Source organism: Lissotriton helveticus, chromosome 12 (assembly GCF_964261635.1).
Source record: "Lissotriton helveticus chromosome 12, aLisHel1.1, whole genome shotgun sequence".
Lineage (NCBI taxonomy): Eukaryota > Metazoa > Chordata > Amphibia > Caudata > Salamandridae > Lissotriton > Lissotriton helveticus.
This window is the reverse complement of record NC_136073.1, coordinates 97,141,399-97,168,324: the sequence shown is the minus strand read 5'-3', so window position 1 is coordinate 97,168,324 and position 26,926 is coordinate 97,141,399. Positions and strand designations below refer to the sequence as shown.

At 30.9% G+C, this 26,926-nt stretch overlaps 42 non-coding genes across 42 annotated transcripts; all 42 read left to right on the top strand.

The window, feature by feature from the left end:
• The first annotated feature begins 62 nt into the window (after positions 1-62).
• TRNAT-AGU (transfer RNA threonine (anticodon AGU)) lies at positions 63-137 on the top strand. The gene has a single exon. It is a non-coding gene; the product is annotated as a tRNA-Thr (tRNA).
• A 940-nt stretch (positions 138-1,077) lies between these two features.
• On the top strand, positions 1,078-1,151 carry TRNAT-AGU (transfer RNA threonine (anticodon AGU)). Its single transcript has one exon. It is a non-coding gene; the product is annotated as a tRNA-Thr (tRNA).
• Positions 1,152-1,584: 433 nt separating this feature from the next.
• On the top strand, positions 1,585-1,657 carry TRNAT-CGU (transfer RNA threonine (anticodon CGU)). Its single transcript has one exon. It is a non-coding gene; the product is annotated as a tRNA-Thr (tRNA).
• Positions 1,658-2,599: 942 nt separating this feature from the next.
• Positions 2,600-2,672, top strand: TRNAT-CGU (transfer RNA threonine (anticodon CGU)). The gene has a single exon. It is a non-coding gene; the product is annotated as a tRNA-Thr (tRNA).
• Positions 2,673-3,102: 430 nt separating this feature from the next.
• On the top strand, positions 3,103-3,176 carry TRNAT-AGU (transfer RNA threonine (anticodon AGU)). Its single transcript has one exon. It is a non-coding gene; the product is annotated as a tRNA-Thr (tRNA).
• Positions 3,177-3,612: 436 nt separating this feature from the next.
• On the top strand, positions 3,613-3,685 carry TRNAT-CGU (transfer RNA threonine (anticodon CGU)). Its single transcript has one exon. It is a non-coding gene; the product is annotated as a tRNA-Thr (tRNA).
• Positions 3,686-4,115: 430 nt separating this feature from the next.
• TRNAT-AGU (transfer RNA threonine (anticodon AGU)) lies at positions 4,116-4,189 on the top strand. Its single transcript has one exon. It is a non-coding gene; the product is annotated as a tRNA-Thr (tRNA).
• Positions 4,190-4,623: 434 nt separating this feature from the next.
• Positions 4,624-4,696, top strand: TRNAT-CGU (transfer RNA threonine (anticodon CGU)). The gene has a single exon. It is a non-coding gene; the product is annotated as a tRNA-Thr (tRNA).
• A 431-nt stretch (positions 4,697-5,127) lies between these two features.
• TRNAT-AGU (transfer RNA threonine (anticodon AGU)) lies at positions 5,128-5,201 on the top strand. The gene has a single exon. It is a non-coding gene; the product is annotated as a tRNA-Thr (tRNA).
• A 436-nt stretch (positions 5,202-5,637) lies between these two features.
• On the top strand, positions 5,638-5,710 carry TRNAT-CGU (transfer RNA threonine (anticodon CGU)). Its single transcript has one exon. It is a non-coding gene; the product is annotated as a tRNA-Thr (tRNA).
• Positions 5,711-6,143: 433 nt separating this feature from the next.
• Positions 6,144-6,217, top strand: TRNAT-AGU (transfer RNA threonine (anticodon AGU)). The gene has a single exon. It is a non-coding gene; the product is annotated as a tRNA-Thr (tRNA).
• A 434-nt stretch (positions 6,218-6,651) lies between these two features.
• Positions 6,652-6,724, top strand: TRNAT-CGU (transfer RNA threonine (anticodon CGU)). Its single transcript has one exon. It is a non-coding gene; the product is annotated as a tRNA-Thr (tRNA).
• Positions 6,725-7,155: 431 nt separating this feature from the next.
• Positions 7,156-7,230, top strand: TRNAT-AGU (transfer RNA threonine (anticodon AGU)). The gene has a single exon. It is a non-coding gene; the product is annotated as a tRNA-Thr (tRNA).
• A 940-nt stretch (positions 7,231-8,170) lies between these two features.
• TRNAT-AGU (transfer RNA threonine (anticodon AGU)) lies at positions 8,171-8,244 on the top strand. Its single transcript has one exon. It is a non-coding gene; the product is annotated as a tRNA-Thr (tRNA).
• Positions 8,245-8,677: 433 nt separating this feature from the next.
• Positions 8,678-8,750, top strand: TRNAT-CGU (transfer RNA threonine (anticodon CGU)). The gene has a single exon. It is a non-coding gene; the product is annotated as a tRNA-Thr (tRNA).
• A 942-nt stretch (positions 8,751-9,692) lies between these two features.
• Positions 9,693-9,765, top strand: TRNAT-CGU (transfer RNA threonine (anticodon CGU)). Its single transcript has one exon. It is a non-coding gene; the product is annotated as a tRNA-Thr (tRNA).
• A 430-nt stretch (positions 9,766-10,195) lies between these two features.
• TRNAT-AGU (transfer RNA threonine (anticodon AGU)) lies at positions 10,196-10,269 on the top strand. The gene has a single exon. It is a non-coding gene; the product is annotated as a tRNA-Thr (tRNA).
• Positions 10,270-10,705: 436 nt separating this feature from the next.
• On the top strand, positions 10,706-10,778 carry TRNAT-CGU (transfer RNA threonine (anticodon CGU)). Its single transcript has one exon. It is a non-coding gene; the product is annotated as a tRNA-Thr (tRNA).
• Positions 10,779-11,209: 431 nt separating this feature from the next.
• Positions 11,210-11,283, top strand: TRNAT-AGU (transfer RNA threonine (anticodon AGU)). Its single transcript has one exon. It is a non-coding gene; the product is annotated as a tRNA-Thr (tRNA).
• Positions 11,284-12,223: 940 nt separating this feature from the next.
• TRNAT-AGU (transfer RNA threonine (anticodon AGU)) lies at positions 12,224-12,297 on the top strand. The gene has a single exon. It is a non-coding gene; the product is annotated as a tRNA-Thr (tRNA).
• Positions 12,298-12,731: 434 nt separating this feature from the next.
• TRNAT-CGU (transfer RNA threonine (anticodon CGU)) lies at positions 12,732-12,804 on the top strand. Its single transcript has one exon. It is a non-coding gene; the product is annotated as a tRNA-Thr (tRNA).
• Positions 12,805-13,746: 942 nt separating this feature from the next.
• TRNAT-CGU (transfer RNA threonine (anticodon CGU)) lies at positions 13,747-13,819 on the top strand. Its single transcript has one exon. It is a non-coding gene; the product is annotated as a tRNA-Thr (tRNA).
• A 430-nt stretch (positions 13,820-14,249) lies between these two features.
• Positions 14,250-14,323, top strand: TRNAT-AGU (transfer RNA threonine (anticodon AGU)). The gene has a single exon. It is a non-coding gene; the product is annotated as a tRNA-Thr (tRNA).
• A 436-nt stretch (positions 14,324-14,759) lies between these two features.
• TRNAT-CGU (transfer RNA threonine (anticodon CGU)) lies at positions 14,760-14,832 on the top strand. Its single transcript has one exon. It is a non-coding gene; the product is annotated as a tRNA-Thr (tRNA).
• Positions 14,833-15,263: 431 nt separating this feature from the next.
• Positions 15,264-15,337, top strand: TRNAT-AGU (transfer RNA threonine (anticodon AGU)). Its single transcript has one exon. It is a non-coding gene; the product is annotated as a tRNA-Thr (tRNA).
• A 434-nt stretch (positions 15,338-15,771) lies between these two features.
• TRNAT-CGU (transfer RNA threonine (anticodon CGU)) lies at positions 15,772-15,844 on the top strand. The gene has a single exon. It is a non-coding gene; the product is annotated as a tRNA-Thr (tRNA).
• Positions 15,845-16,786: 942 nt separating this feature from the next.
• TRNAT-CGU (transfer RNA threonine (anticodon CGU)) lies at positions 16,787-16,859 on the top strand. Its single transcript has one exon. It is a non-coding gene; the product is annotated as a tRNA-Thr (tRNA).
• A 430-nt stretch (positions 16,860-17,289) lies between these two features.
• TRNAT-AGU (transfer RNA threonine (anticodon AGU)) lies at positions 17,290-17,363 on the top strand. Its single transcript has one exon. It is a non-coding gene; the product is annotated as a tRNA-Thr (tRNA).
• Positions 17,364-17,800: 437 nt separating this feature from the next.
• Positions 17,801-17,873, top strand: TRNAT-CGU (transfer RNA threonine (anticodon CGU)). Its single transcript has one exon. It is a non-coding gene; the product is annotated as a tRNA-Thr (tRNA).
• A 941-nt stretch (positions 17,874-18,814) lies between these two features.
• TRNAT-CGU (transfer RNA threonine (anticodon CGU)) lies at positions 18,815-18,887 on the top strand. Its single transcript has one exon. It is a non-coding gene; the product is annotated as a tRNA-Thr (tRNA).
• A 430-nt stretch (positions 18,888-19,317) lies between these two features.
• Positions 19,318-19,391, top strand: TRNAT-AGU (transfer RNA threonine (anticodon AGU)). The gene has a single exon. It is a non-coding gene; the product is annotated as a tRNA-Thr (tRNA).
• A 436-nt stretch (positions 19,392-19,827) lies between these two features.
• Positions 19,828-19,900, top strand: TRNAT-CGU (transfer RNA threonine (anticodon CGU)). Its single transcript has one exon. It is a non-coding gene; the product is annotated as a tRNA-Thr (tRNA).
• A 431-nt stretch (positions 19,901-20,331) lies between these two features.
• On the top strand, positions 20,332-20,405 carry TRNAT-AGU (transfer RNA threonine (anticodon AGU)). The gene has a single exon. It is a non-coding gene; the product is annotated as a tRNA-Thr (tRNA).
• Positions 20,406-21,345: 940 nt separating this feature from the next.
• Positions 21,346-21,419, top strand: TRNAT-AGU (transfer RNA threonine (anticodon AGU)). The gene has a single exon. It is a non-coding gene; the product is annotated as a tRNA-Thr (tRNA).
• A 436-nt stretch (positions 21,420-21,855) lies between these two features.
• TRNAT-CGU (transfer RNA threonine (anticodon CGU)) lies at positions 21,856-21,928 on the top strand. The gene has a single exon. It is a non-coding gene; the product is annotated as a tRNA-Thr (tRNA).
• Positions 21,929-22,359: 431 nt separating this feature from the next.
• On the top strand, positions 22,360-22,433 carry TRNAT-AGU (transfer RNA threonine (anticodon AGU)). Its single transcript has one exon. It is a non-coding gene; the product is annotated as a tRNA-Thr (tRNA).
• A 435-nt stretch (positions 22,434-22,868) lies between these two features.
• Positions 22,869-22,941, top strand: TRNAT-CGU (transfer RNA threonine (anticodon CGU)). Its single transcript has one exon. It is a non-coding gene; the product is annotated as a tRNA-Thr (tRNA).
• Positions 22,942-23,883: 942 nt separating this feature from the next.
• Positions 23,884-23,956, top strand: TRNAT-CGU (transfer RNA threonine (anticodon CGU)). The gene has a single exon. It is a non-coding gene; the product is annotated as a tRNA-Thr (tRNA).
• A 430-nt stretch (positions 23,957-24,386) lies between these two features.
• TRNAT-AGU (transfer RNA threonine (anticodon AGU)) lies at positions 24,387-24,460 on the top strand. The gene has a single exon. It is a non-coding gene; the product is annotated as a tRNA-Thr (tRNA).
• A 437-nt stretch (positions 24,461-24,897) lies between these two features.
• On the top strand, positions 24,898-24,970 carry TRNAT-CGU (transfer RNA threonine (anticodon CGU)). The gene has a single exon. It is a non-coding gene; the product is annotated as a tRNA-Thr (tRNA).
• A 941-nt stretch (positions 24,971-25,911) lies between these two features.
• Positions 25,912-25,984, top strand: TRNAT-CGU (transfer RNA threonine (anticodon CGU)). Its single transcript has one exon. It is a non-coding gene; the product is annotated as a tRNA-Thr (tRNA).
• Positions 25,985-26,414: 430 nt separating this feature from the next.
• On the top strand, positions 26,415-26,489 carry TRNAT-AGU (transfer RNA threonine (anticodon AGU)). Its single transcript has one exon. It is a non-coding gene; the product is annotated as a tRNA-Thr (tRNA).
• The last annotated feature ends 437 nt before the right edge of the window (positions 26,490-26,926 follow it).

Genomic DNA, 26,926 nt, shown 5'->3' with positions numbered 1-26,926 from the left:
TGAAAAAGCAATATTCTCTTGAACACCATAAAGAAAAGTCTTTCAAAGTTAAGACTCAAGGGGGTGCTGTGGCTTAGCTGGTTTAAAGCGCCTGTCTAGTAAACAAGAGATCCTGAGTTCAACTCTCAGCAGCGCCTTGCTTTTCTCTTTGTTATATAACAAATCAATTTCATTAGGTCCTATTCTGATACAATTAAAATATAAGAGTCTGATTCATCTTTCTGTTGAACAGATCATCTTAAACCTCATAAAAACCAAAGTATTTTCAAGATTATAGAGTAAATACTGTTATTGCAAAATAAAAAAAGACATATCTATGAGAAAGACGTAGATGACATTACTACCTCGATTTGAGCTATATTAATGCCTTCATGAAAAAAAAAATGTAATGTATTCAAGAAATACCATTGGGTTTTATAAGAGTACCAGTTTATTAAAACACATTAATACTTGTTTAGTGATTGAGTATCTTTTTGTGTTTAAGATTACAGTACATATAAAGAAGAATTTATAGCAGGAAACAAAATTTCATCATCATCAATAGATTATTTATGTATTTTTTGTTATTGACGTTGGTGGTGTGGCTTAGTGGTTAAAGCGCTTGTCCCGTAAACAGGAAATGCAGAGTTCAAATCTCAGCAGCACCTAACTGTTTTCTCCATGCTTTAGGAATATTTTTCATCAAACAAATGTTGAATACAATTTAAGAATAAACATCTGGCTCTATGAACTTTAGAATAAGTTATCATAAAATGAAATAAAATACTTGGCATTGTAAAGATTTTTATAGGAATGCATTGACTGAAATATCGAAAAGTAAATGACAAAGAACAAGATAGAGCCGTATGATCACGCTATTGTTGAGTTCAACTAATCCACTCTTCGGCAAGGTATATTTTAAAATTCTATGAATAGGGTAAACTTCAAATTAGAGAGGTGTTTTTGAATAAGTAAAGCTTCTTCATCTAAAGTGTTTGAGTAGAGAAGTCTGTGAACTTATAAAAGAATATGAAAGTGAAAAAGCAATATTCTCCTGAACACCATAAAGAAAAGTCTTTCAAAGTAAATAGTCAAGGGGGTGCTGTGGCTTAGCTGGTTAAAGCGCCTGTCTAGTAAACAGGAGATCCTGAGTTCAACTCTCAGCAGTGCCTTGCTTTTCTCTTTGTTATATAACAAATCAATTTCATTAGGTCCTATTCTGATACAATTAAAATATAAAAGTCTGATTCATCTTACTGTTGAACAGATCATCTTAAACCTCATAAAAACCAAAGTATTTTCAAGATTATAGAGTGAATACTGTTGTTGCAAAATAAAAAAGACACATCTATGAGAAAGACATATGACATTACTACCTCGATTTGAGCTATATTAATGCCTTCATGAAAAAAAAATATAATGTATTCAAGAAATAACATTGGGATTTATAAGAGTACCTGTTTATTAAAACATATTAATACTTGTTTAGTGATTGAGTATCTTTTTGTGTTTAAGATTACAGTTCATATAAAGAAGAATTTATAGCAGGAAACAAAATTTCATCATCAGCAGTAGATTATTTATGTATTTTTTGCTATTGACGTTGGTGCTGTGGCTTAGTGGTTAAAGCGCCTGTCTCGTAAACAGGAAATCCTGAGTTCAAATCTCAGTAGCACCTAACTGTTTTCTCCATGCTTTAGGAATATTTTTTATCAAACAAGTATTGAATACATTTTAAGAATTAAACATCTGGTTCTATGAACTTTAAAATAAGTTATCATAAAATGAAATAAAATACTTGGTATTGTGAAGATTTTTATAGGAATGCATTGACTGAAATATCGAAAAGTAAATGACAAAGAACAAGATAGAGCCGTATGATCACTCTATTGTTGAGTTCAACTAATCCACTCTTCGGCAAGGTATATTTTAAAATTCTATGAATAGGGTAAACTTCAAATTAGAGAGGTGTTTTTGAATAAGTGAAGCGTCTTCTTCTAAAGTGTTTGAGTAGAGAAGTCTGTGAACTTATAAAAGAATATGAAAGTGAAAAAGCAATATTCTCTTGAACACCATAAAGAAAAGTCTTTCAAAGTTAAGACTCAAGGGGGTGCTGTGGCTTAGCTGGTTAAAGCGCCTGTCTAGTAAACAGGAGATCCTCAATTCAACTCTCAGCAGCGCCTTGCATTTCTCTTTATTATATAACAAATCAATTTCATTAGGTACTATTCTGATACAATTAAAATATAAAAGTCTGATTCATCTTACTGTTGAACAGATCATCTTCAACCTCATAAAAGCCAAAGTATTTTCAAGATTATAGAGTGAATACTGTTATTGCAAAATAAAAAAAGACATATCTATGAGAAAGACGTAGATGACATTACTACCTCGATTTGAGCTATATTAATGCCTTCATGAAAAAAAAAATGTAATGTATTCAAGAAATAACATTGGGTTTTATAAGAGTACCTGTTTATTAAAACATAATAATACTTGTTTAGTGATTGAGTATCTTTTTGTGTTTAAGATTACAGTTCATATAAAGAAGAATTTATAGCAGGAAACAAAATTTCATCATCAGCAGTAGATTATTTATGTATTTTTTGCTATTGACGTAGGTGCTGTGGCTTAGTGGTTAAAGCGCCTGTCTCGTAAACAGGAAATCCTGAGTTCAAATCTCAGTAGCACCTAACTGTTTTCTCCATGCTTTAGGAATATTTTTCATCAAACAAATGTTGAATACAATTTAAGAATAAACATCTGGCTCTATGAACTTTAGAAGAAGTTATCATAAAATGAAATAAAATACTTGGCATTGTGAAGATTTTTATAGGAATGCATTGACTGAAATATCGAAAAGTAAATGACAAAGAACAAGATAGAGCCGTATGATCACTCTATTGTTGAGTTCAACTAATCCACTCTTCGGCAAGGTATATTTTAAAATTCTATGAATAGGGTAAACTTCAAATTAGAGAGGTGTTTTTGAATAAGTGAAGCTTCTTCATCTAAAGTGTTTGAGTAGAGAAGTCTGTGAACTTATAAAAGAATATGAAAGTGAAAAAGCAATATTCTCTTGAACACCATAAAGAAAAGTCTTTCAAAGTTAAGACTCAAGGGGGTGCTGTGGCTTAGCTGGTTAAAGCGCCTGTCTAGTAAACAGGAGATCCTGAGTTCAACTCTCAGCAGCGCCTTGCTTTTCTCTTTATTATATAACAAATCAATTTCATTAGGTACTATTCTGATACAATTAAAATATAAAAGTCTGATTCATCTTACTGTTGAACAGATCACCTTCAACCTCATAAAAGCCAAAGTATTTTCAAGATTATAGAGTGAATACTGTTTTTGCAAAATAAAAAAAGACATATCTATGAGAAAGACGTAGATGACATTACTACCTCGATTTCAGCTATATTAATGCCTTCATGAAAAAAAAATGTAATGTATTCAAGAGATAACATTGGGTTTTATAAGAGTACCTGTTTATTAAAACATTATAATACTTGTTTAGTGAATGAGTATCTTTTTGTGTTTAGGGTTACAGTACATATAAAGAAGAATTTATAGCAGGAAACAAAATTTCATCATCAACAATAGATTATTTATGTATTTTTTATTATTGACCTTGGTGCTGTGGCTTAGTGGTTAAAGCGCCTGTCTCGTAAACAGGAAATGCAGAGTTCAAATCTCAGCAGCACCTAACTGTTTTCTCCATGCTTTAGGAATATTTTTCATCAAACAAATGTTGAATACAATTTAAGAATAAACATCTGGTTCTATGAACTTTAGAATAAGTTATCATAAAATGAAATAAAATACTTGGCATTGTGAAGATTTTTATAGGAATGCATTGACTGAAATATCGAAAAGTAAATGACAAAGAACAAGATAGAGCCGTATGATCACTCTATTGTTGAGTTCAACTAATCCACTCTTCGGCAAGGTATATTTTAAAATTCTATGAATAGGGTAAACTTCAAATAAGAGAGGTGTTTTTCAATAAGTTAAGCTTCTTCATCTAAAGTGTTTGAGTATAGAAGTCTGTGAACTTATAAAAGAATATGAAAGTGAAAAAGCAATATTCTCTTGAACACCATAAAGAAAAGTCTTTCAAAGTAAAGACTCAAGGGGGTGCTGTGGCTTAGCTGGTTAAAGCGCCTGTCTAGTAAACAGGAGATCCTGAGTTCAACTCTCAGCAGTGCCTTGCTTTTCTCTTTGTTATATAACAAATCAATTTCATTAGGTCCTATTCTGATACAATTAAAATATAAAAGTCTGATTCATCTTACTGTTGAACAGATCATCTTAAACCTCATAAAAACCAAAGTATTTTCAAGATTATAGAGTGAATACTGTTGTTGCAAAATAAAAAAAGACACATCTATGAGAAAGACGTATGACATTACTACCTCGATTTGAGCTATATTAATGCCTTCATGAAAAAAAAATATAATGTATTCAAGAAATAACATTGGGATTCATAAGAGTACCTGTTTATTAAAACATATTAATACTTGTTTAGTGATTGAGTATCTTTTTGTGTTTAAGATTACAGTTCATATAAAGAAGAATTTATAGCAGGAAACAAAATTTCATCATCAGCAGTAGATTATTTATGTATTTTTTGCTATTGACGTTGGTGCTGTGGCTTAGTGGTTAAAGCGCCTGTCTCGTAAACAGGAAATCCTGAGTTCAAATCTCAGTAGCACCTAACTGTTTTCTCCATGCTTTAGGAATATTTTTTATCAAACAAGTATTGAATACATTTTAAGAATTAAACATCTGGTTCTATGAACTTTAGAATAAGTTATCATAAAATGAAATAAAATACTTGGTATTGTGAAGATTTTTATAGGAATGCATTGACTGAAATATCGAAAAGTAAATGACAAAGAACAAGATAGAGCCGTATGATCACTCTATTGTTGAGTTCAACTAATCCACTCTTCGGCAAGGTATATTTTAAAATTCTATGAATAGGGTAAACTTCAAATTAGAGAGGTGTTTTTGAATAAGTGAAGCGTCTTCATCTAAAGTGTTTAAGTAGAGAAGTCTGTGCACTTATAAAAGAATATGAAAGTGAAAAAGCAATATTCTCTTGAACACCATAAAGAAAAGTCTTTCAAAGTTAAGACTCAAGGGGGTGCTGTGGCTTAGCTGGTTAAAGCGCCTGTCTAGTAAACAGGAGATCCTGAGTTCAACTCTCAGCAGCGCCTTGCTTTTCTCTTTGTTATATAACAAATCAATTTCATTAGGTCCTATTCTGATACAATTAAAATATAAAAGTCTGATTCATCTTTCTGTTGAACAGATCATCTTAAACCTCATAAAAACCAAAGTATTTTCAAGATTATAGAGTGAATACTGTTGTTGCAAAATAAAAAAAGACATATCTATGAGAAAGACGTATATGACATTACTACCTCGATTTGAGCTATATTAATGCCTTCATGAAAAAAAAATATAATGCATTCAAGAAATAACATTGGGTTTTATAAGAGTACCTGTTTATTAAAACATATTAATACTTGTTTAGTGATTGAGTATCTTTTTGTGTTTAAGATTACAGTACATATAAAGAAGAAATTATAGCAGGAAACAAAATTTCATCATCAGCAGTAGATTATTTATGTATTTTTTGCTATTGACGTTGGTGCTGTGGCTTAGTGGTTAAAGCACCTGTCTCGTAAACAGGAAATCCTGAGTTCAAATCTCAATAGCACCTAACTGTTTTCTCCATGCTTTAGGAATATTTTTCATCAAACGAGTATTGAATACATTTTAAGAATTAAACGTCTGGTTCTATGAACTTTAGAATAAGTTATCATAAAATGAAATAAAATACTTGGTATTGTGAAGATTTTTATAGGAATGCATTGACTGAAATATCGAAAAGTAAATGACAAAGAACAAGATAGAGCCGTGTGATCACTCTATTGTTGAGTTCAACTAATCCACTCTTCGGCAAGGTATATTTTAAAATTCTATGAATAGGGTAAACTTCAAATTAGAGAGGTGTATTTTGAATAAGTGAAGCGTCTTCATCTAAAGTGTTTGAGTAGAGAAGTCTGTGAACTTATAAACGAATTTGAAAGTGAAAAAGCAATATTCTCTTGAACACCATAAAGAAAAAGTCTTTCGAAGTTAAGACTCAAGGGGGTGCTGTGGCTTAGCTGGTTAAAGCGCCTGTCTAGTAAACAGGAGATCCTGAATTCAACTCTCAGCAGCGCCTTGCTTTTCTCTTTGTTATATAACAAATCAATTTCATTAGGTCCTATTCTGATACAATTAAAATATAAAAGTCTGATTCATCTTTCTGTTGAACAGATCATCTTAAACCTCATAAAAACCAAAGTATTTTCAAGATTATAGAGTAAATACTGTTATTGCAAAATAAAAAAGACATATCTATGAGAAAGACGTAGATGACATTACTACCTCGATTTGAGCTATATTAATGCCTTCATGAATTTTTTTTTAATGTATTCAAGAAATAACATTGGGTTTTATAAGAGTACCAGTTTATTAAAACATATTAATACTTGTTTAGTGATTGAGTATCTTTTTGTGTTTAAGATTACAGTACATATAAAGAAGAATTTATAGCAGGAAACAAAATTTCATCATCAGCAGTAGATTATTTATGTATTTTTTGCTATTGACGTTGGTGCTGTGGCTTAGTGGTTAAAGCGCCTGTCTCGTAAACAGGAAATCCTGAGTTCAAATCTCAGTAGCACCTAACTGTTTTCTCCATGCTTTAGGAATATTTTTCATCAAACAAGTATTGAATACATTTTAGGAATTAAACGTCTGGTTCTATGAACTTTAGAATAAGTTATCATAAAATGAAATAAAATACTTGGTATTGTGAAGATTTTTATAGGAATGCATTGACTGAAATATCGAAAAGTAAATGACAAAGAACATGATAGAGCCGTATGATCACTCTATTTTTGAGTTCAACTAATCCACTCTTCGGCAAGGTATATTTTAAAATTCTATGAATAGGGTAAACTTCAAATTAGAGGGGTGTTTTTGAATAAGTGAAGCGTCTTCATCTAAAGTGTTTGAGTAGAGAAGTCTGTGAACTTATAAAAGAATATGAAAGTGAAAAAGCAATATTCTCTTGAACACCATAAAGAAAAGTCTTTCAAAGTTAAGACTCAAGGGGGTGCTGTGGCTTAGCTGGTTTAAAGCGCCTGTCTAGTAAACAAGAGATCCTGAGTTCAACTCTCAGCAGCGCCTTGCTTTTCTCTTTGTTATATAACAAATCAATTTCATTAGGTCCTATTCTGATACAATTAAAATATAAGAGTCTGATTCATCTTTCTGTTGAACAGATCATCTTAAACCTCATAAAAACCAAAGTATTTTCAAGATTATAGAGTAAATACTGTTATTGCAAAATAAAAAAAGACATATCTATGAGAAAGACGTAGATGACATTACTACCTCGATTTGAGCTATATTAATGCCTTCATGAAAAAAAAAATGTAATGTATTCAAGAAATACCATTGGGTTTTATAAGAGTACCAGTTTATTAAAACACATTAATACTTGTTTAGTGATTGAGTATCTTTTTGTGTTTAAGATTACAGTACATATAAAGAAGAATTTATAGCAGGAAACAAAATTTCATCATCATCAATAGATTATTTATGTATTTTTTGTTATTGACGTTGGTGGTGTGGCTTAGTGGTTAAAGCGCTTGTCCCGTAAACAGGAAATGCAGAGTTCAAATCTCAGCAGCACCTAACTGTTTTCTCCATGCTTTAGGAATATTTTTCATCAAACAAATGTTGAATACAATTTAAGAATAAACATCTGGCTCTATGAACTTTAGAATAAGTTATCATAAAATGAAATAAAATACTTGGCATTGTAAAGATTTTTATAGGAATGCATTGACTGAAATATCGAAAAGTAAATGACAAAGAACAAGATAGAGCCGTATGATCACGCTATTGTTGAGTTCAACTAATCCACTCTTCGGCAAGGTATATTTTAAAATTCTATGAATAGGGTAAACTTCAAATTAGAGAGGTGTTTTTGAATAAGTAAAGCTTCTTCATCTAAAGTGTTTGATTAGAGAAGTCTGTGAACTTATAAAAGAATATGAAAGTGAAAAAGCAATATTCTCCTGAACACCATAAAGAAAAGTCTTTCAAAGTAAATAGTCAAGGGGGTGCTGTGGCTTAGCTGGTTAAAGCGCCTGTCTAGTAAACAGGAGATCCTGAGTTCAACTCTCAGCAGTGCCTTGCTTTTCTCTTTGTTATATAACAAATCAATTTCATTAGGTCCTATTCTGATACAATTAAAATATAAAAGTCTGATTCATCTTACTGTTGAACAGATCATCTTAAACCTCATAAAAACCAAAGTATTTTCAAGATTATAGAGTGAATACTGTTGTTGCAAAATAAAAAAGACACATCTATGAGAAAGACATATGACATTACTACCTCGATTTGAGCTATATTAATGCCTTCATGAAAAAAAAATATAATGTATTCAAGAAATAACATTGGGATTTATAAGAGTACCTGTTTATTAAAACATATTAATACTTGTTTAGTGATTGAGTATCTTTTTGTGTTTAAGATTACAGTTCATATAAAGAAGAATTTATAGCAGGAAACAAAATTTCATCATCAGCAGTAGATTATTTATGTATTTTTTGCTATTGACGTTGGTGCTGTGGCTTAGTGGTTAAAGCGCCTGTCTCGTAAACAGGAAATCCTGAGTTCAAATCTCAGTAGCACCTAACTGTTTTCTCCATGCTTTAGGAATATTTTTTATCAAACAAGTATTGAATACATTTTAAGAATTAAACATCTGGTTCTATGAACTTTAAAATAAGTTATCATAAAATGAAATAAAATACTTGGTATTGTGAAGATTTTTATAGGAATGCATTGACTGAAATATCGAAAAGTAAATGACAAAGAACAAGATAGAGCCGTATGATCACTCTATTGTTGAGTTCAACTAATCCACTCTTCGGCAAGGTATATTTTAAAATTCTATGAATAGGGTAAACTTCAAATTAGAGAGGTGTTTTTGAATAAGTGAAGCGTCTTCTTCTAAAGTGTTTGAGTAGAGAAGTCTGTGAACTTATAAAAGAATATGAAAGTGAAAAAGCAATATTCTCTTGAACACCATAAAGAAAAGTCTTTCAAAGTTAAGACTCAAGGGGGTGCTGTGGCTTAGCTGGTTAAAGCGCCTGTCTAGTAAACAGGAGATCCTCAATTCAACTCTCAGCAGCGCCTTGCATTTCTCTTTATTATATAACAAATCAATTTCATTAGGTACTATTCTGATACAATTAAAATATAAAAGTCTGATTCATCTTACTGTTGAACAGATCATATTCAACCTCATAAAAGCCAAAGTATTTTCAAGATTATAGAGTGAATACTGTTATTGCAAAATAAAAAAAGACATATCTATGAGAAAGACGTAGATGACATTACTACCTCGATTTGAGCTATATTAATGCCTTCATGAAAAAAAAAATGTAATGTATTCAAGAAATAACATTGGGTTTTATAAGAGTACCTGTTTATTAAAACATAATAATACTTGTTTAGTGATTGAGTATCTTTTTGTGTTTAAGATTACAGTTCATATAAAGAAGAATTTATAGCAGGAAACAAAATTTCATCATCAGCAGTAGATTATTTATGTATTTTTTGCTATTGACGTAGGTGCTGTGGCTTAGTGGTTAAAGCGCCTGTCTCGTAAACAGGAAATCCTGAGTTCAAATCTCAGTAGCACCTAACTGTTTTCTCCATGCTTTAGGAATATTTTTCATCAAACAAATGTTGAATACAATTTAAGAATAAACATCTGGCTCTATGAACTTTAGAAGAAGTTATCATAAAATGAAATAAAATACTTGGCATTGTGAAGATTTTTATAGGAATGCATTGACTGAAATATCGAAAAGTAAATGACAAAGAACAAGATAGAGCCGTATGATCACTCTATTGTTGAGTTCAACTAATCCACTCTTCGGCAAGGTATATTTTAAAATTCTATGAATAGGGTAAACTTCAAATTAGAGAGGTGTTTTTGAATAAGTGAAGCTTCTTCATCTAAAGTGTTTGAGTAGAGAAGTCTGTGAACTTATAAAAGAATATGAAAGTGAAAAAGCAATATTCTCTTGAACACCATAAAGAAAAGTCTTTCAAAGTTAAGACTCAAGGGGGTGCTGTGGCTTAGCTGGTTAAAGCGCCTGTCTAGTAAACAGGAGATCCTGAGTTCAACTCTCAGCAGCGCCTTGCTTTTCTCTTTATTATATAACAAATCAATTTCATTAGGTACTATTCTGATACAATTAAAATATAAAAGTCTGATTCATCTTACTGTTGAACAGATCACCTTCAACCTCATAAAAGCCAAAGTATTTTCAAGATTATAGAGTGAATACTGTTTTTGCAAAATAAAAAAAGACATATCTATGAGAAAGACGTAGATGACATTACTACCTCGATTTCAGCTATATTAATGCCTTCATGAAAAAAAAATGTAATGTATTCAAGAGATAACATTGGGTTTTATAAGAGTACCTGTTTATTAAAACATTATAATACTTGTTTAGTGAATGAGTATCTTTTTGTGTTTAGGGTTACAGTACATATAAAGAAGAATTTATAGCAGGAAACAAAATTTCATCATCAACAATAGATTATTTATGTATTTTTTATTATTGACCTTGGTGCTGTGGCTTAGTGGTTAAAGCGCCTGTCTCGTAAACAGGAAATCCTGAGTTCAAATCTCAGTAGCACCTAACTGTTTTCTCCATGCTTTAGGAATATTTTTCATCAAACAAGTGTTAAATACATTTTAAGAATTAAACGTCTGGTTCTGTGAAAATTAGAATAAGTTATCATAAAATGAAATAAAATACTTGGTATTGTGAAGATTTTTATAGGAATGCATTGACTGAAATATCGAAAAGTAAATGACAAAGAACAAGATAGAGCCGTATGATCACTCTATTGTTGAGTTCAACTAATCCACTCTTCGGCAAGGTATATTTTAAAATTCTATGAACAGGGTAAACTTCAAATTAGAGAGGTGTTTTTGAATAAGTGAAGCGTCATCATCTAAAGTGTTTAAGTAGAGAAGTCTGTGCACTTATAAAAGAATATGAAAGTGAAAAAGCAATATTCTCTTGAACACCATAAAGAAAAGTCTTTCAAAGTTAAGACTCAAGGGGGTGCTGTGGCTTAGCTGGTTAAAGCGCCTGTCTAGTAAACAGGAGATCCTGAGTTCAACTCTCAGCAGCGCCTTGCTTTTCTCTTTGTTATATAACAAATCAATTTCATTAGGTCCTATTCTGATACAATTAAAATATAAAAGTCTGATTCATCTTTCTGTTGAACAGATCATCTTAAACCTCATAAAAACCAAAGTATTTTCAAGATTATAGAGTAAATACTGTTATTGCAAAATAAAAAAAGACATATCTTAGAGAAAGACGTAGATGACATTACTACCTCGATTTGAGCTATATTAATGCCTTCATGAAAAAAAAAATGTAATGTATTCAAGAAATAACATTGGGTTTTATAAGAGTACCAGTTTATTAAAACATATTAATACTTGTTTAGTGATTGAGTATCTTTTTGTGTTTAAGATTACAGTACATATAAGGAAGAATTTATAGCAGGAAACAAAATGTCATCATCAACAATAGATTATTTATGTATTTTTTGTTATTGACGTTGGTGGTGTGGCTTAGTGGGTAAAGCGCTTGTCTCGTAAACAGGAAATGCAGAGTTCAAATCTCAGCAGCACCTAACTGTTTTCTCCATGCTTTAGGAATATTTTTCATCAAACAAATGTTGAATACAATTTAAGAATAAACATCTGGTTCTATGAACTTTAGAATAAGTTATCATAAAATGAAATAAAATACTTGGCATTGTGAAGATTTTTATAGGAATGCATTGACTGAAATATCGAAAAGTAAATGACAAAGAACAAGATAGAGCCGTATGATCACTCTATTGTTGAGTTCAACTAATCCACTCTTCGGCAAGGTATATTTTAAAATTCTATGAATAGGGTAAACTTCAAATAAGAGAGGTGTTTTTCAATAAGTTAAGCTTCTTCATCTAAAGTGTTTGAGTATAGAAGTCTGTGAACTTATAAAAGAATATGAAAGTGAAAAAGCAATATTCTCTTGAACACCATAAAGAAAAGTCTTTCAAAGTAAAGACTCAAGGGGGTGCTGTGGCTTAGCTGGTTAAAGCGCCTGTCTAGTAAACAGGAGATCCTGAGTTCAACTCTCAGCAGTGCCTTGCTTTTCTCTTTGTTATATAACAAATCAATTTCATTAGGTCCTATTCTGATACAATTAAAATATAAAAGTCTGATTCATCTTACTGTTGAACAGATCATCTTAAACCTCATAAAAACCAAAGTATTTTCAAGATTATAGAGTGAATACTGTTGTTGCAAAATAAAAAAAGACACATCTATGAGAAAGACGTATGACATTACTACCTCGATTTGAGCTATATTAATGCCTTCATGAAAAAAAAATATAATGTATTCAAGAAATAACATTGGGATTCATAAGAGTACCTGTTTATTAAAACATATTAATACTTGTTTAGTGATTGAGTATCTTTTTGTGTTTAAGATTACAGTTCATATAAAGAAGAATTTATAGCAGGAAACAAAATTTCATCATCAGCAGTAGATTATTTATGTATTTTTTGCTATTGACGTTGGAGCTGTGGCTTAGTGGTTAAAGCGCCTGTCTCGTAAACAGGAAATCCTGAGTTCAAATCTCAGTAGCACCTAACTAATTTCTCCATGCTTTAGGAATATTTTTTATCAAACAAGTATTGAATACATTTTAAGAATTAAACATCTGGTTCTATGAACTTTAGAATAAGTTATCATAAAATGAAATAAAATACTTGGTATTGTGAAGATTTTTATAGGAATGCATTGACTGAAATATCGAAAAGTAAATGACAAAGAACAAGATAGAGCCGTATGATCACTCTATTGTTGAGTTCAACTAATCCACTCTTCGGCAAGGTATATTTTAAAATTCTATGAATAGGGTAAACTTCAAATTAGAGAGGTGTTTTTGAATAAGTGAAGCGTCTTCATCTAAAGTGTTTGAGTAGAGAAGTCTGTGAACTTATAAAAGAATATGAAAGTGAAAAAGCAATATTCTCTTGAACACCATAAAGAAAAGTATTTCAAAGTAAAGACTCAAGGGGGTGCTGTGGCTTAGCTGGTTAAAGCGCCTGTCTAGTAAACAGGAGATCCTCAATTCAACTCTCAGCAGCGCCTTGCATTTCTCTTTATTATATAACAAATCAATTTCATTAGGTACTATTCTGATACAATTAAAATATAAAAGTCTGATTCATCTTACTTTTGAACAGATCATCTTCAACCTCATAAAAGCCAAAGTATTTTCAAGATTATAGAGTGAATACTGTTATTGCAAAATAAAAAAAGACATATCTATGAGAAAGACGTAGATGACATTACTACCTCGATTTGAGCTATATTAATGCCTTCATGAAAAAAAAAATGTAATGTATTCAAGAAATAACATTGGGTTTTATAAGAGTACCTGTTTATTAAAACATAATAATACTTGTTTAGTGATTGAGTATCTTTTTGTGTTTAAGATTACAGTTCATATAAAGAAGAATGTATAGCAGGAAACAAAATTTCATCATCAGCAGTAGATTATTTATGTATTTTTTGCTATTGACGTAGGTGCTGTGGCTTAGTGGTTAAAGTGCCTTTCTCGTAAACAGGAAATCCTGAGTTCAAATCTCAGTAGCACCTAACTGTTTTCTCCATGCTTTAGGAATATTTTTCATCAAACAAATGTTGAATACAATTTAAGAATAAACATCTGGCTCTATGAACTTTAGAAGAAGTTATCATAAAATGAAATAAAATACTTGGCATTGTGAAGATTTTTATAGGAATGCATTGACTGAAATATCGAAAAGTAAATGACAAAGAACAAGATAGAGCCGTATGATCACTCTATTGTTGAGTTCAACTAATCCACTCTTCGGCAAGGTATATTTTAAAATTCTATGAATAGGGTAAACTTCAAATTAGAGAGGTGTTTTTGAATAAGTGAAGCTTCTTCATCTAAAGTGTTTGAGTAGAGAAGTCTGTGAACTTATAAAAGAATATGAAAGTGAAAAAGCAATATTCTCTTGAACACCATAAAGAAAAGTCTTTCAAAGTTAAGACTCAAGGGGGTGCTGTGGCTTAGCTGGTTAAAGCGCCTGTCTAGTAAACAGGAGATCCTGAGTTCAACTCTCAGCAGCGCCTTGCTTTTCTCTTTATTATATAACAAATCAATTTCATTAGGTACTATTCTGATACAATTAAAATATAAAAGTCTGATTCATCTTACTGTTGAACAGATCACCTTCAACCTCATAAAAGCCAAAGTATTTTCAAGATTATAGAGTGAATACTGTTTTTGCAAAATAAAAAAAGACATATCTATGAGAAAGACGTAGATGACATTACTACCTCGATTTGAGCTATATTAATGCCTTCATGAAAAAAAAATGTAATGTATTCAAGAGATAACATTGGGTTTTATAAGAGTACCTGTTTATTAAAACATTATAATACTTGTTTAGTGAATGAGTATCTTTTTGTGTTTAGGGTTACAGTACATATAAAGGAGAATTTATAGCAGGAAACAAAATTTCATCATCAACAATAGATTATTTATGTATTTTTTGTTATTGACCTTGATGCTGTGGCTTAGTGGTTAAAGCACCTGTCTCGTAAACAGGAAATCCTGAGTTCAAATCTCAGTAGCACCTAACTGTTTTCTCCATGCTTTAGGAATATTTTTCATCAAACAAGTGTTAAATACATTTTAAGAATTAAACGTCTGGTTCTGTGAAAATTAGAAGAAGTTATCATAAAATGAAATAAAATACTTGGTATTGTGAAGATTTTTATAGGAATGCATTGACTGAAATATCGAAAAGTAAATGACAAAGAACAAGATAGAGCCGTATGATCACTCTATTGTTGAGTTCAACTAATCCACTCTTCAGCAAGGTATATTTTAAAATTCTATGAATAGGGTAAACTTCAAATTAGAGAGGTGTTTTTGAATAAGTGAAGCGTCTTCATCTAAAGTGTTTAAGTAGAGAAGTCTGTGCACTTATAAAAGAATATGAAAGTGAAAAAGCAATATTCTCTTGAACACCATAAAGAAAAGTCTTTCAAAGTAAAGACTCAAGGGGGTGCTGTGGCTTAGCTGGTTAAAGCGCCTGTCTAGTAAACAGGAGATCCTGAGTTCAACTCTCAGCAGTGCCTTGCTTTTCTCTTTGTTATATAACAAATCAATTTCATTAGGTCCTATTCTGATACAATTAAAATATAAAAGTCTGATTCATCTTACTGTTGAACAGATCATCTTAAACCTCATAAAAACCAAAGTATTTTCAAGATTATAGAGTGAATACTGTTGTTGCAAAATAAAAAAAGACACATCTATGAGAAAGACGTATGACATTACTACCTCGATTTGAGCTATATTAATGCCTTCATGAAAAAAAAATATAATGTATTCAAGAAATAACATTGGGATTCATAAGAGTACCTGTTTATTAAAACATATTAATACTTGTTTAGTGATTGAGTATCTTTTTGTGTTTAAGATTACAGTTCATATAAAGAAGAATTTATAGCAGGAAACAAAATTTCATCATCAGCAGTAGATTATTTATGTATTTTTTGCTATTGACGTTGGTGCTGTGGCTTAGTGGTTAAAGCGCCTGTCTCGTAAACAGGAAATCCTGAGTTCAAATCTCAGTAGCACCTAACTGTTTTCTCCATGCTTTAGGAATATTTTTTATCAAACAAGTATTGAATACATTTTAAGAATTAAACATCTGGTTCTATGAACTTTAGAATAAGTTATCATAAAATGAAATAAAATACTTGGTATTGTGAAGATTTTTATAGGAATGCATTGACTGAAATATCGAAAAGTAAATGACAAAGAACAAGATAGAGTCGTATGATCACTCTGTTGTTGAGTTCAACTAATCCACTCTTCGGCAAGGTATATTTTAAAATTCTATGAATAGGGTAAACTTCAAATTAGAGAGGTGTTTTTGAATAAGTGAAGCGTCTTCATCTAAAGTGTTTGAGTAGAGAAGTCTGTGAACTTATAAAAGAATATGAAAGTGAAAAAGCAATATTCTCTTGAACACCATAAAGAAAAGTCTTTCAAAGTTAAGACTCAAGGGGGTGCTGTGGCTTAGCTGGTTAAAGCGCCTGTCTAGTAAACAGGAGATCCTCAATTCAACTCTCAGCAGCGCCTTGCATTTCTCTTTATTATATAACAAATCAATTTCATTAGGTACTATTCTGATACAATTAAAATATAAAAGTCTGATTCATCTTACTATTGAACAGATCATCTTCAACCTCATAAAAGCCAAAGTATTTTCAAGATTATAGAGTGAATACTGTTATTGCAAAATAAAAAAAGACATATCTATGGGAAAGACGTAGATGACATTACTACCTCGATTTGAGCTATATTAATCCCTTCATGAAAAAAAAAATTTAATGTATTCAAGAAATAACATTGGGTTTTATAAGAGTACCTGTTTATTAAAACATAATAATACTTGTTTAGTGATTGAGTATCTTTTTGTGTTTAAGATTACAGTTCATATAAAGAAGAATTTATAGCAGGAAACAAAATTTCATCATCAGCAGTAGATTATTTATGTATTTTTTGCTATTGATGTAGGTGCTGTGGCTTAGTGGTTAAAGCGCCTGTCTCGTAAACAGGAAATCCTGAGTTCAAATCTCAGAGGCACCTAAATGTTTTCTCCATGCTTTAGGAATATTTTTCATCAAACAAATGTTGAATACAATTTAAGAATAAACATCTGGCTCTATGAACTTTAGAATAAGTTATCATAAAATGAAATAAAATACTTGGCATTGTGAAGATTTTTATAGGAATGCATTGACTGAAATATCGAAAAGTAAATGACAAAGAACAAGATAGAGCCGTATGATCACTCTATTGTTGAGTTCAACTAATCCACTCTTCGGCAAGGTATATTTTAAAATTCTATGAACAGGGTAAACTTCAAATTAGAGAGGTGTTTTTGAATAAGTGAAGCTTCTTCTTCTAAAGTGTTTGAGTAGAGAAGTCTGTGAACTTATAAAAGAATATGAAAGTGAAAAAGCAATATTCTCTTGAACACCATAAAGAAAAGTCTTTCAAAGTTAAGACTCAAGGGGGTGCTGTGGCTTAGCTGGTTAAAGCGCCTGTCTAGTAAACAGGAGATCCTGAGTTCAACTCTCAGCAGCGCCTTGTTTTTCTCTTTATTATATAACAAATCAATTTCATTAGGTACTATTCTGATACAATTAAAATATAAAAGTCTGATTCATCTTACTATTGAACACATCATCTTCAACCTCATAAAAGCCAAAGTATTTTCAAGATTATAGAGTGAATACTGTTATTGCAAAATAAAACAAGAAATATCTATGGGAAAGACGTAGATGACATTACTACCTCGATTTGAGCTATATTAATCCCTTCATGAAAAAAAAAATGTAATGTATTCAAGAAATAACATTGGGTTTTATAAGAGTACCTGTTTATTAAAACATAATAATACTTGTTTAGTGATTGAGTATCTTTTTGTGTTTAAGATTACAGTTCATATAAATAAGAATTTATAGCAGGAAACAAAATTTCATCATCAGCAGTAGATTATTTATGTATTTTTTGCTATTGATGTAGGTGCTGTGGCTTAGTGGTTAAAGCGCCTGTCTCGTAAACAGGAAATCCTGAGTTCAAATCTCAGTAGCACCTAACTGTTTTCTCCATGCTTTAGGAATATTTTTTATCAAACAAGTATTGAATACATTTTAAGAATTAAACATCTGGTTCTATGAACTTTAGAATAAGTTATCATAAAATGAAATAAAATACTTGGTATTGTGAAGATTTTTATAGGAATGCATTGACTGAAATATCGAAAAGTAAATGACAAAGAACAAGATAGAGCCGTATGATCACTCTATTGTTGAGTTCAACTAATCCACTCTTCGGCAAGGTATATTTTAAAATTCTATGAATAGGGTAAACTTCAAATTAGAGAGGTGTTTTTGAATAAGTGAAGCGTCTTCATCTAAAGTGTTTGAGTAGAGAAGTCTGTGAACTTATAAAAGAATATGAAAGTGAAAAAGCAATATTCTCTTGAACACCATAAAGAAAAGTCTTTCAAAGTTAAGACTCAAGGGGGTGCTGTGGCTTAGCTGGTTAAAGCGCCTGTCTAGTAAACAGGAGATCCTCAATTCAACTCTCAGCAGCGCCTTGCATTTCTCTTTATTATATAACAAATCAATTTCATTAGGTACTATTCTGATACAATTAAAATATAAAAGTCTGATTCATCTTACTGTTGAACAGATCATCTTCAACCTCATAAAAGCCAAAGTATTTTCAAGATTATAGAGTGAATACTGTTATTGCAAAATAAAAAAAGACATATCTATGAGAAAGACGTAGATGACATTACTACCTCGATTTGAGCTATATTAATGCCTTCATGAAAAAAAAATGTAATGTATTCAAGAAATAACATTGGGTTTTATAAGAGTACCTGTTTATTAAAACATAATAATACTTGTTTAGTGATTGAGTATCTTTTTGTGTTTAAGATTACAGCTCATATAAAGAAGAATTTATAGCAGGAAACAAAATTTCATCATCAGCAGTAGATTATTTATGTATTTTTTGCTATTGACGTAGGTGCTGTGGCTTAGTGGTTAAAGCGCCTGTCTCGTAAACAGGAAATCCTGAGTTCAAATCTCAGTAGCACCTAACTGTTTTCTCCATGCTTTAGGAATATTTTTCATCAAACAAATGTTGAATACAATTTAAGAATAAACATCTGGCTCTATGAACTTTAGAATAAGTTATCATAAAATGAAATAAAATACTTGGCATTGTGAAGATTTTTATAGGAATGCATTGACTGAAATATCGAAAAGTAAATGTCAAAGAACAAGATAGAGCCGTATGATCACTCTATTGTTGAGTTCAACTAATCCACTCTTCGGCAAGGTATATTTTAAAATTCTATGAATAGGGTAAACTTCAAATTAGAGAGGTGTTTTTGAATAAGTGAAGCTTCTTCATCTAAAGTGTTTGAGTAGAGAAGTCTGTGAACTTATAAAAGAAAATGAAAGTGAAAAAGCAATATTCTCTTGAACACCATAAAGAAAAGTCTTTCAAAGTTAAGACTCAAGGGGGTGCTGTGGCTTAGCTGGTTAAAGCGCCTGTCTAGTAAACAGGAGATCCTGAGTTCAACTCTCAGCAGCGCCTTGCTTTTCTCTTTATTATATAACAAATCAATTTCATTAGGTACTATTCTGATACAATTAAAATATAAAAGTCTGATTCATCTTACTGTTGAACAGATCACCTTCAACCTCATAAAAGCCAAAGTATTTTCAAGATTATAGAGTGAATACTGTTTTTGCAAAATAAAAAAAGACATATCTATGAGAAAGACGTAGATGACATTACTACCTCGATTTCAGCTATATTAATGCCTTCATGAAAAAAAAATTTAATGTATTCAAGAGATAACATTGGGTTTTATAAGAGTACCTGTTTATTAAAACATTATAATACTTGTTTAGTGAATGAGTATCTTTTTGTGTTTAGGGTTACAGTACATATAAAGAAGAATTTATAGCAGGAAACAAAATGTCATCATCAACAATAGATTATTTATGTATTTTTTATTATTGACCTTGGTGCTGTGGCTTAGTGGTTAAAGCGCCTGTCTCGTAAACAGGAAATCCTGAGTTCAAATCTCAGTAGCACCTAACTGTTTTCTCCATGCTTTAGGAATATTTTTCATCAAACAAGTGTTAAATACATTTTAAGAATTAAACGTCTGGTTCTGTGAAAATTAGAATAAGTTATCATAAAATGAAATAAAATACTTGGTATTGTGAAGATTTTTATAGGAATGCATTGACTGAAATATCGAAAAGTAAATGACAAAGAACAAGATAGAGCCGTATGATCACTCTATTGTTGAGTTCAACTAATCCACTCTTCGGCAAGGTATATTTTAAAATTCTATGAATAGGGTAAACTTCAAATTAGAGAGGTGTTTTTGAATAAGTGAAGCGTCTTCATCTAAAGTGTTTAAGTAGAGAAGTCTGTGCACTTATAAAAGAATATGAAAGTGAAAAAGCAATATTCTCTTGAACACCATAAAGAAAAGTCTTTCAAAGTTAAGACTCAAGTGGGTGCTGTGGCTTAGCTGGTTAAAGCGCCTGTCTAGTAAACAGGAGATCCTGAGTTCAACTCTCAGCAGCGCCTTGCTTTTCTCTTTGTTATATAACAAATCAATTTCATTAGGTCCTATTCTGATACAATTAAAATATAAAAGTCTGATTCATCTTTCTGTTGAACAGATCATCTTAAACCTCATAAAAACCAAAGTATTTTCAAGATTATAGAGTAAATACTGTTATTGCAAAATAAAAAAAGACATATCTTAGAGAAAGACGTAGATGACATTACTACCTCGATTTGAGCTATATTAATGCCTTCATGAAAAAAAAAATGTAATGTATTCAAGAAATAACATTGGGTTTTATAAGAGTACCAGTTTATTAAAACATATTAATACATGTTTAGTGATTGAGTATCTTTTTGTGTTTAAGATTACAGTACATATAAGGAAGAATTTATAGCAGGAAACAAAATTTCATCATCAACAATAGATTATTTATGTATTTTTTGTTATTGACGTTGGTGGTGTGGGTTAGTGGGTAAAGCGCTTGTCTCGTAAACAGGAAATGCAGAGTTCAAATCTCAGCAGCACCTAACTGTTTTCTCCATGCTTTAGGAATATTTTTCATCAAACAAATGTTGAATACAATTTAAGAATAAACATCTGGTTCTATGAACTTTAGAATAAGTTATCATAAAATGAAATAAAATACTTGGCATTGTGAAGATTTTTATAGGAATGCATTGACTGAAATATCGAAAAGTAAATGACAAAGAACAAGATAGAGCCGTATGATCACTCTATTGTTGAGTTCAACTAATCCACTCTTCGGCAAGGTATATTTTAAAATTCTATGAATAGGGTAAACTTCAAATAAGAGAGGTGTTTTTCAATAAGTTAAGCTTCTTCATCTAAAGTGTTTGAGTAGAGAAGTCTGTGAACTTATAAAAGAATATGAAAGTGAAAAAGCAATATTCTCTTGAACACCATAAAGAAAAGTCTTTCAAAGTAAAGACTCAAGGGGGTGCTGTGGCTTAGCTGGTTAAAGTGCCTGTCTAGTAAACAGGAGATCCTGAGTTCAACTCTCAGCAGTGCCTTGCTTTTCTCTTTGTTATATAACAAATCAATTTCATTAGGTACTATTCTGATACAATTAAAATATAAAAGTCTGATTCATCTTACTGTTGAACAGATCATCTTAAACCTCATAAAAACCAAAGTATTTTCAAGATTATAGAGTGAATACTGTTTTTGCAAAATAAAAAAAGACATATCTATGAGAAAGACGTAGATGACATTACTACCTCGATTTGAGCTATATTAATGCCTTCATGAAAAAAAAATGTAATGTATTCAAGAGATAACATTGGGTTTTATAAGAGTACCTGTTTATTAAAACATTATAATACTTGTTTAGTGAATGAGTATCTTTTTGTGTTTAGGGTTACAGTACATATAAAGAAGAATTTATAGCAGGAAACAAAATTTCATCATCAACAATAGATTATTTATGTATTTTTTGTTATTGCCCTTGGTGCTGTGGCTTAGTGGTTAAAGCGCCTGTCTCGTAAACAGGAAATCCTGAGTTCAAATCTCAGTAGCACCTAACTGTTTTCTCCATGCTTTAGGAATATTTTTCATCAAACAAGTGTTAAATACATTTTAAGAATTAAACGTCTGGTTCTGTGAAAATTAGAAGAAGTTATCATAAAATGAAATAAAATACTTGGTATTGTGAAGATTTTTATAGGAATGCATTGACTGAAATATCGAAAAGTAAATGACAAAGAACAAGATAGAGCCGTATGATCACTCTATTGTTGAGTTCAACTAATCCACTCTTCGGCAAGGTATATTTTAAAATTCTATGAATAGGGTAAACTTCAAATTAGAGAGGTGTTTTTGAATAAGTGAAGCGTCTTCATCTAAAGTGTTTAAGTAGAGAAGTCTGTGCACTTATAAAAGAATATGAAAGTGAAAAAGCAATATTCTCTTGAACACCATAAAGAAAAGTCTTTCAAAGTAAAGACTCAAGGGGGTGCTGTGGCTTAGCTGGTTAAAGCGCCTGTCTAGTAAACAGGAGATCCTGAGTTCAACTCTCAGCAGTGCCTTGCTTTTCTCTTTGTTATATAACAAATCAATTTCATTAGGTCCTATTCTGATACAATTAAAATATAAAAGTCTGATTCATCTTACTGTTGAGCAGATCATCTTAAACCTCATAAAAACCAAAGTATTTTCAAGATTATAGAGTGAATACTGTTGTTGCAAAATAAAAAAAGACACATCTATGAGAAAGACGTATGACATTACTACCTCGATTTGAGCTATATTAATGCCTTCATGAAAAAAAAAATATAATGTATTCAAGAAATAACATTGGGATTCATAAGAGTACCTGTTTATTAAAACATATTAATACTTGTTTAGTGATTGAGTATCTTTTTGTGTTTAAGATTACAGTTCATATAAAGAAGAATTTATAGCAGGAAACAAAATTTCATCATCAGCAGTAGATTATTTATGTATTTTTTGCTATTGACGTTGGTGCTGTGGCTTAGTGGTTAAAGCGCCTGTCTCGTAAACAGGAAATCCTGAGTTCAAATCTCAGTAGCACCTAACTGTTTTCTCCATGCTTTAGGAATATTTTTTATCAAACAAGTATTGAATACATTTTAAGAATTAAACATCTGGTTCTATGAACTTTAGAATAAGTTATCATAAAATGAAATAAAATACTTGGTATTGTGAAGATTTTTATAGGAATGCATTGACTGAAATATCGAAAAGTAAATGACAAAGAACAAGATAGAGCCGTATGATCACTCTATTGTTGAGTTCAACTAATCCACTCTTCGGCAAGGTATATTTTAAAATTCTATGAATAGGGTAAACTTCAAATTAGAGAGGTGTTTTTGAATAAGTGAAGCGTCTTCATCTAAAGTGTTTGAGCAGAGAAGTCTGTGAACTTATAAAAGAATATGAAAGTGAAAAAGCAATATTCTCTTGAACACCATAAAGAAAAGTCTTTCAAAGTTAAGACTCAAGGGGGTGCTGTGGCTTAGCTGGTTAAAGCGCCTGTCTAGTAAACAGGAGATCCTCAATTCAACTCTCAGCAGCGCCTTGCATTTCTCTTTATTATATAACAAATCAATTTCATTAGGTACTATTCTGATACAATTAAAATATAAAAGTCTGATTCATCTTACTATTGAACAGATCATCTTCAACCTCATAAAAGCCAAAGTATTTTCAAGGTTATAGAGTGAATACTGTTATTGCAAAATAAAAAAAGACATATCTATGGGAAAGACGTAGATGACATTACTACCTCGATTTGAGCTATATTAATCCCTTCATGAAAAAAAAAATGTAATGTATTCAAGAAATAACATTGGGTTTTATAAGAGTACCTGTTTATTAAAACATAATAATACTTGTTTAGTGATTGAGTATCTTTTTGTGTTTAAGATTACAGTTCATATAAAGAAGAATTTATAGCAGGAAACAAAATTTCATCATCAGCAGTAGATTATTTATGTATTTTTTGCTATTGATGTAGGTGCTGTGGCTTAGTGGTTAAAGCGCCTGTCTCGTAAACAGGAAATCCTGAGTTCAAATCTCAGTAGCACCTAACTGTTTTCTCCATGCTTTAGGAATATTTTTCATCAAACAAATGTTGAATACAATTTAAGAATAAACATCTGGCTCTATGAACTTTAGAATAAGTTATCATAAAATGAAATAAAATACTTGGCATTGTGAAGATTTTTATAGGAATGCATTGACTGAAATATCGAAAAGTAAATGACAAAGAACAAGATAGAGCCGTATGATCACTCTATTGTTGAGTTCAACTAATCCACTCTTCGGCAAGGTATATTTTAAAATTCTATGAATAGGGTAAACTTCAAATTAGAGAGGTGTTTTTGAATAAGTGAAGCTTCTTCATCTAAAGTGTTTGAGTAGAGAAGTCTGTGAACTTATAAAAGAATATGAAAGTGAAAAAGCAATATTCTCTTGAACACCATAAAGAAAAGTCTTTCAAAATTAAGACTCAAGGGGGTGCTGTGGCTTAGCTGGTTAAAGCGCCTGTCTAGTAAACAGGAGATCCTGAGTTCAACTCTCAGCAGCGCCTTGCTTTTCTCTTTATTATATAACAAATCAATTTCATTAGGTACTATTCTGATACAATTAAAATATAAAAGTCTGATTCATCTTACTATTGAACAGATCATCTTCAATCTCATAAAAGCCAAAGTATTTTCAAGATTATAGAGTGAATACTGTTATTGCAAAATAAAAAAAGAAATATCTATGGGAAAGACGTAGATGACATTACTACCTCGATTTGAGCTATATTAATCCCTTCATGAAAAAAAAAATGTAATGTATTCAAGAAATAACATTGGGTTTTATAAGAGTACCTGTTTATTAAAACAAAATAATACTTGTTTAGTGATTGAGTATCTTTTTGTGTTTAAGATTACAGTTCATATAAAGAAGAATTTATAGCAGGAAACAAAATTTCATCATCAGCAGTAGATTATTTATGTATTTTTTGCTATTGATGTAGGTGCTGTTGCTTAGTGGTTAAAGCGCCTGTCTCGTAAACAGGAAATCCTGAGTTCAAATCTCAGTAGCACCTAACTGTTTTCTCCATGCTTTAGGAATATTTTTCATCAAACAAATGTTGAATACAATTTAAGAATAAACATCTGGCTCTATGAACTTTAGAATAAGTTATCATAAAATGAAATAAAATACTTGGCATTGTGAAGATTTTTATAGGAATGCATTGACTGAAATATCGAAAAGTAAATGACAAAGAACAAGATAGAGCCGTATGATCACTCTATTGTTGAGTTCAACTAATCCACTCTTCGGCAAGGTATATTTTAAAATTCTATGAATAGGGTAAACTTCAAATTAGAGAGGTGTTTTTGAATAAGTGAAGCTTCTTCATCTAAAGTGTTTGAGTAGAGAAGTCTGTGAACTTATAAAAGAATATGAAAGTGAAAAAGCAATATTCTCTTGAACACCATAAAGAAAAGTCTTTCAAGGTTAAGACTCAAGGGGGTGCTGTGGCTTAGCTGGTTAAAGCGCCTGTCTAGTAAACAGGAGATCCTCAATTCAACTCTCAGCAGCGCCTTGCATTTCTCTTTATTATATAACAAATCAATTTCATTAGGTACTATTCTGATACAATTAAAATATAAAAGTCTGATTCATCTTACTATTGAACAGATCATCTTCAACCTCATAAAAGCCAAAGTATTTTCAAGATTATAGAGTGAATACTGTTATTGCAAAATAAAAAAAGACATATCTATGGGAAAGACGTAGATGACATTACTACCTCGATTTGAGCTATATTAATCCCTTCATGAAAAAAAAAAATTAATGTATTCAAGAAATAACATTGGGTTTTATAAGAGTACCTGTTTATTAAAACATAATAATACTTGTTTAGTGATTGAGTATCTTTTTGTGTTTAAGATTACAGTTCATATAAAGAAGAATTTATAGCAGGAAACAAAATTTCATCATCAGCAGTAGATTATTTATGTATTTTTTGCTATTGATGTAGGTGCTGTGGCTTAGTGGTTAAAGCGCCTGTCTCGTAAACAGGAAATCCTGAGTTCAAATCTCAGTAGCACCTAACTGTTTTCTCCATGCTTTAGGAATATTTTTCATCAAACAAATGTTGAATACAATTTAAGAATAAACATCTGGCTCTATGAACTTTAGAATAAGTTATCATAAAATGAAATAAAATACTTGGCATTGTGAAGATTTTTATAGGAATGCATTGACTGAAATATCGAAAAGTAAATGACAAAGAACAAGATAGAGCCGTATGATCACTCTATTGTTGAGTTCAACTAATCCACTCTTCGGCAAGGTATATTTTAAAATTCTATGAATAGGGTAAACTTCAAATTAGAGAGGTGTTTTTGAATAAGTGAAGCTTCTTCATCTAAAGTGTTTGAGTAGAGAAGTCTGTGAACTTATAAAAGAATATGAAAGTGAAAAAGCAATATTCTCTTGAACACCATTAAGAAAAGTCTTTCAAAGTTAAGACTCAAGGGGGTGCTGTGGCTTAGCTGGTTAAAGCGCCTGTCTAGTAAACAGGAGATCCTGAGTTCAACTCTCAGACGGCGTCTTGGTTTTCTCTTTATTATATAACAAATCAATTTCATTAGGTACTATTCTGATACAATTAAAATATAAAAGTCTGATTCATCTTACTATTGAACAGATCATCTTCAACCTCATAAAAGCCAAAGTATTTTCAAGATTATAGAGTGAATACTGTTATTGCAAAATAAAAAAAGAAATATCTATGGGAAAGACGTAGATGACATTACTACCTCGATTTGAGCTATATTAATCCCTTCATGAAAAAAAAAATGTAATGTATTCAAGAAATAACATTGGGTTTTATAAGAGTACCTGTTTATTAAAACATAATAATACTTGTTTAGTGATTGAGTATCTTTTTGTGTTTAAGATTACAGTTCATATAAAGAAGAATTTATAGCAGGAAACAAAATTTCATCATCAGCAGTAGATTATTTATGTATTTTTTGCTATTGATGTA